Here is a 6355-nt window from a genome sequence, read left to right as displayed (position 1 = left end):
GTTGAGGTGTCTCCTTCATGTTTATCTTTGACAAGCCTCACACTGATGGGCCCTGCTGGCAACTGTGAAGAACCCCTTTCTTCATGGCTGCATGTTCCAGGATGGCACTCACAGTGGTGTTCCATGACTTGATACTACACAAGCATATCTTCATCCTCACGTTATTAACTGCACCAGCCCATCCCATTTTGCTGTTTGGACATAGTTCCATAGGACTTGTGCTCTAGGTATGGTTTTTTATATGTCTTTTTGCCAATGAAGTGTTTATGGGGTTATTTATTTATTTATTTATTTCCCGGAACCGGGGATTGAACTCAGGCTCTTGCGCTTGCCAGGGAGCTTATTCCACTGAGCCATCTCCCTGGCCCCTAAGGATTTTTTTTTCTCCGAATGCCTTCAGGGCAGGTTTGGCTGGCTTGAGTTGTGGAGATCAAACCATGGCAAACTGAGCCTGACTGCTTTGTGGAAGCAGCCACTTAAAGAACTGAGCTAAGGGGCAGGCCCCCAAGTATTTACTTTTTGCAAGTGGGATTTAAAATGTAAGATAAAGTTATCAAAACATAACTTTGCCTGTGGAGGTAACCATATTCTTCTCTTTTGTTTCTATAATTTTGTTTTCTAGGAATGATATGCTCGCTCCATTATGTGTTGGCCCTGAGGATTATATGGAATATCTGTAAGATGTTTAATATACCAGAGATGAAAAAAGGAAGACAAAATTTTGCTGATATATGAAGGTCCATTGTCAGTTTTGATTGTATAAGGGAACTCCCACAGCAGTAACAGAAGACAAGCAGTGTTGTTGGATAAGTCCTAGCTTTTTGCACCAATGGTAGCTGTCATAAACTATGTGAGACTAAGTATCTATGGACACATTCACAGATTATAACCACCAAAGGATAGGATATGAGTAACATCCACTTGCCAGATTTCATTCTGTTGAAAGCCTTGGGTTTTGCATCCTTCAGTAAGAATGGGGTTAGGGATAGATTAGCAAATAAGACATGACTATAAGACAATTTTTCTAATTTGTAAATGAGATAATTAAAATCCTTAATTTAGGGCTTTATTATTTTGATGACAGAATGAGTAGGACTGTCTGCCTAAATTCAAGGGAGCCCTACTGTTAGTTACTACAGGACAAGTGTAGTTACTACAGGACAAGTGTCTAGAATGGGACCTAATATGTAGGATATAAAAGGAAATTGAAGGGATTTGAATTGCCTGTTATAATCTGAAGGACAGATTGAATAAAGGAGGGTCTAACATTGCTTTTAATGTAGCACTTTCTAGCCACTGGGTAAGAAACACTGCATAAACTGAATCACTAATGATATCTATAGTGGTCAATTTAGTAAGTTCTATGATATACAAAGTGGAAGTAATTTCAGATTTTTGAGCTGATATCCTGGTGGTCAAAATGATATGTTAAAAGTCCCTTCCCCAAATAGTCACCTTCTCCTTAGAGGAAACATCTATAAAGTAGGTTGTTTCATCAAAATAGCTCTAACCAAATAATTTGAGGTTGTTATATGGTTGTTTTAGAAAAAAAATGGAAGATAAGGTCAATAGTTAAGTGATTATCTATGTGCTTAAAAAATCAACAAAAACAATTTACCAGCAAATTACTTTCTGTAACACAGTTAAATGCTGAGATAATTCCAAGGGCAAAATAATCTAAAAGTGGTCAATACCAAACAATTGATCATAATGAGTTCTTTGGCTATTTTTGGCATTATTAACATATAATCGTAAGTTTTTTTTTTACTTGATTAGGAAGATATAACCATTCAATAGGAAACAACTGAGAATTATAAATTGTCCCAAAATCCCAATAGGAGATGGGAGGTTATCTAAAACATAGAAAATAAGAGGTTAGTGGTCATTAACTCAATATATCTGTCTCTTCTGAAACATTTGTTCCACCAACTGTAATTTGTTTTGTGCCTTGGGAGTTAGTTGTGGAAAATTAATTTGTGGGTCACCTTGTAGAGTATTCTGAAATGTTTTCATTGATATGTAGCAATATCGAATTCGGGTTGAATCCAATTAATATTTCCCAATTATTTTTGGAAATCATTTAAACAATCTTGTCTTATATTTACATTTTTGACATCTCACTACCCATTCATTAAGTGGGGTCCCTAAATACAGATAAGGGCTAGAAGTCTATACTTTATCAGGAGCTATGCAGAGGCTATGGCTTTAAAGATTTTTCTTGACTGTAGCAAATAAAGCATGTGACTGTGCCTTTGATGCTGTCAGCAATAATGTGTAATGCATGTAATATAAGCCTAAGAATAATATAATCCTGAGGATAATATAAGCCTGAGGACACTGCTGTTGAGCAAGCTGTAAGGCTTGACTTAAAAAATGCTGACATAGTAAGGGGCTATTCATTTTTCCCTGAGGTAAAACTGTCCACTGTCCTCCTTTATTCAATCTGTACCTCAGATTATAGCAGGAAATTCAAAACCCTTAAATTTTCTTTTATATCCAACATATTAGGTCCCATTCTAGACAGGGGACAGTTTTATCACTGATTTGTAGGTTCCTTAAAATTGATACCAGGTACACAGAAAGCAAAATATTGATGATTAGGATGATGTAGAGGGATTGTATAAAACAATTTTTAGATCAATAATAATCAGTGGACATTCTTGGGGGACAGTGAAAGAGGAAGGCAGGCCAGGCTACAAGTTCAATATCAGCCCTAAGCATGCATTTACAGCCCTTAAATCCTATAACAATCTTTACTTTCTGGATTTATTTAGGATAACAAACATAGGGGTGTTCCAAGGGCTGGTAGATGGTTCTAAATCTGTTCTTGTATCAATTGATATAAATGTGCTAGCTTCTACTTATTTAGAGGCTACTGACCCACATAGACTTGGGTATCTATTTTCCATTGAAGTGACAAAGCTGGTCCAGGGAAGAGAAAAGCATAGATAGCCACCATTAGAAAAGGAGTTGATAGCTAAGTCATACAGAGTCTAATTTAGGGGTGACTAATATTGGTTCTGGGGTCCTTTGTACATTTTTTCCCAAGCCTGAGCCTAATTGATACCCTTTCTTTTTCATAGTTTGCTTTTCAACAATAACAGGCTTATTGGTTCACATGATTCAATGTTCTTCTAAAAGGTCTCTTCCCCAAAGATTTATAGGTAGGAGAAACATAGGGTTGAAAGACCTGGGCTGACTTTCTGGTCCTAAGTAAAATATGGGAGCTGCACTCTGTAACACTTTTTGAAGCAAACTAAGCCTCACTAATGAGGAGTGGCAGCCTTTGTAGGCCAGAATGGAGGCCATTTCACCATCAGCTCCACTGTCCACTAAGCACTGAAAAGTCTTTCCTTTTATTTCTATCCTTTACATCAGCCTTTCCTCATTTAGCTCCTGTGTAAGGTAATTTTTTGTTAGAAGAGGTGTTACCAAAATCTTCCTTCTTCCTCTCTTATTTTCTATGTTGCCCTGAGGAGATCTCCACTACGTGGAGAAGTATCAACTAAACAATGTAGCCACCCAGTTCAAGGATCCAAATGTCCATGGATTGAGCTACAACTAGAATTTCTTCATTGTCAGATTTAATTATTCCAGGTACAACAGTAATGTCCCATAAATTGAACCTATTTTCCCCCATAATGAATACAACAGTGCCCTCAGATAATGGTCCCCATATTCCTGTGGATATTTTCACTGGCTTATCTCCCCAGAAAAGGGTGACTCTTGGCTGTGGGGAGGTCCAACACTGAACTTCCTGGTGTTCCAAGAGTGAGGGAAGCTATGTCTCACTAGGGAACCAAGACAAACTGCTGCTTACTGCTTGTACAGGAAAGGCCCTTGTTTTTCTTAGGGTCCAGGGGTGGATCCAATTCCTGCTTTCCATAGAAAAGTGCTGACTTTATGATATTTTGACTGGCAAGTTTTTGTGCAATGATTTATTTTACATATTAAGAATGAAGACTGGGAGCTAGATTAGTATTCCCGCCCATGGAAGGTAGAATGGTAGCCCCCAACTTGGCTGGAGCAGTCCGTTGTTTATGAATACATCTTTTTTTTTTTTTCATACTTAAAGCACTGAACACTGACACTTTTGTTCCCCTTTGTAAGACTTAACATAGCTTGAGCCAGCATAGAACTTTTGTAAGATATGGTCCATACATCTTCACAAGTTTTTAAATAATTTTCAAGATTCTTTGTGGCCTTAACCACCTCAAGAGCCTGGTTATATGTTTATTTGCATTCTTGAAAGAAATCATCCTATATTTTCAGCCCCAAGTAAATGAGGAACTTATCTACAGATTGTATCCTATAGCAAGGAATTGAACATAAGACTCCCAGGATCCCAATAAAATATGTAGAAAGGACTGAACTAGACTGTACCTTCATCGGGACCCAGAGCCCATGATTGCCTCATCATCAAATGTATCTATTCACATACTTCATTAAGATAAGTCAGTCATTGTGCAAGTTTTGCCTGTGTCCCCATCCCCTTTCCCTCAGATCCCTGGCCTCTCAGCTGCTCTATTTCTATTTCCCTGTTCTGTTACAAGCTCTTGGTGTTGCATGTTGAAATGAAGATATTAGCCTGTTGATTGATAAGAATGAGTAAGATGTTTAATATCTTGCAGAACCATCTACAGAGCTCCACAAAATGGACTCCAAGTATAAAGTGTCTCTGGACTCCATTATTATTATTATTATTATTATTATTATTAATTTATTTATTTTTTGCAGAACCAGGGATTGAACTCAGGCCCTTGTGCTTGCCAAGGAAGTGTTTATTCCACTGAGCCATCTCCCCTGCCCCTGGACTTCATTATTCATTACACTTGGTTTTAGTTATTTGAAAACATACTGTATTTCATGATGTTCATGTATCATTTGTTGGGGAATATTGGGATCTAGTCTAGCTGTGATAGGGGAGCAACAGTGTCCAATTGGGTCCCCAGCCATTATAAGCTGCCAGAAAAGTTGTTGGTACTTAGACATACAAGGATGACTCTCCCTCCAGACTCTGGGAATTCCAGAGACCTGGGCCAGGAGGGTCTTTCTACCATTTTTATATTGTTTTCCCTTTTAAGAAGAGAAGTAGCAGATGCAGTAAACCATGTAGCACACAAGGGTCCCAAGAAGGATTTCACCAAACTCCATGTTGAAAGGATGTCTATGACAATCTGTTCTCTCCTAGTATTGGCACATATCATTTTTCCCCCCACTCTATCCTAGTTCTCCACATCCAAAGTTCCTGCTTGTGGGAACTATGGTATATATTTAGTAATATCTTGCAGAACTTTTGAAAGAAAGTGAGTACTAACCTGGGCCCTTCCCTGGGAAACCTAGCAAGGTGAGGTGAGTCCAAGAGCTGAAAGGCCACATTGAAGCTCCTGGACAGTTCCTATGAAGCCACCACAGCACCAAGGAGAAAGCTCTACCCTCATAGGGTTTGTATTCTTTGGGCTCAATGGGTGGAGGCATATTCATTGACAGAAAATATTCACTCTGTGTTCATGTGATACCCAAACTACCGTATCTCAATTCAATCTTATGCTCATCAAAATGGGAGAAGCTTTTGCACTCATTCAAGAATATACTAAAGTCTAGACAGGGGTATATGACTTACCCAAAGTTATACAGATAGTAGGATTCAGATCTTGAAGAGCAAACTGGAAATCCCTCATTTCCTAGGCTGAGGTCCCATATACCATCCTTAGGCAAAACATAGGGGTTTCCTGGGCTTACACAGATTAGGGGTGGAGGCCAAGAGATGTTGAGCTGTCCAGGAAGGTCTCTTAGTTTCTAGGGGGAGGATTTAGGGCTAGTGCCTCTGACTGTGGGGGACAGGGCCTGGGCAAGATCCCATTGCACCTGAAAGTGTCCTCTCCAGGACTCATTACCCAACTCCAGCCTGGAGACAGCCCACCCCAGCACAAGACAACTTCTTATCATGGTCTCAGTAACCTAGTCAAGGACACCCTAGGGCACAAGTTGCTTCCAGGCCTCAGGAAGAAGTGGGAGCAGGACCCAGATCCCCGCTGGTGCACCCACTTTTTCTGAGTCTCCAGAAACATGCTGGGCTGCCTATCTCTGGGCTCGGCCTGCTGTCTCCTACTCTCCCCTTCCCATGCTGTCTGGGGATGTTCTATAGTAGTAGGAAACACATGGGGGAAGGTGGAGAGTCTGAGAATGAGGAGCTTTGGAGCTGACATTTGAAAACATGGCCTTGGTGGTCAGGGCTGGGCGGAAAGAGAAACATGGCCAGGAAAAGAGGTTAGATGTCCTGGGTTCAAAACAGCCAGACTTGCAAGCATGCTGCGTGCATGTCCATGCATGTCTTTCTTCCGTTGCTGTAAGG

Source organism: Octodon degus, unplaced genomic scaffold, assembly GCF_000260255.1.
Source record: "Octodon degus isolate 3935 unplaced genomic scaffold, OctDeg1.0 scaffold00317, whole genome shotgun sequence".
Taxonomy (NCBI): domain Eukaryota; kingdom Metazoa; phylum Chordata; class Mammalia; order Rodentia; family Octodontidae; genus Octodon; species Octodon degus.
This window is presented reverse-complemented; position numbering follows the sequence as displayed.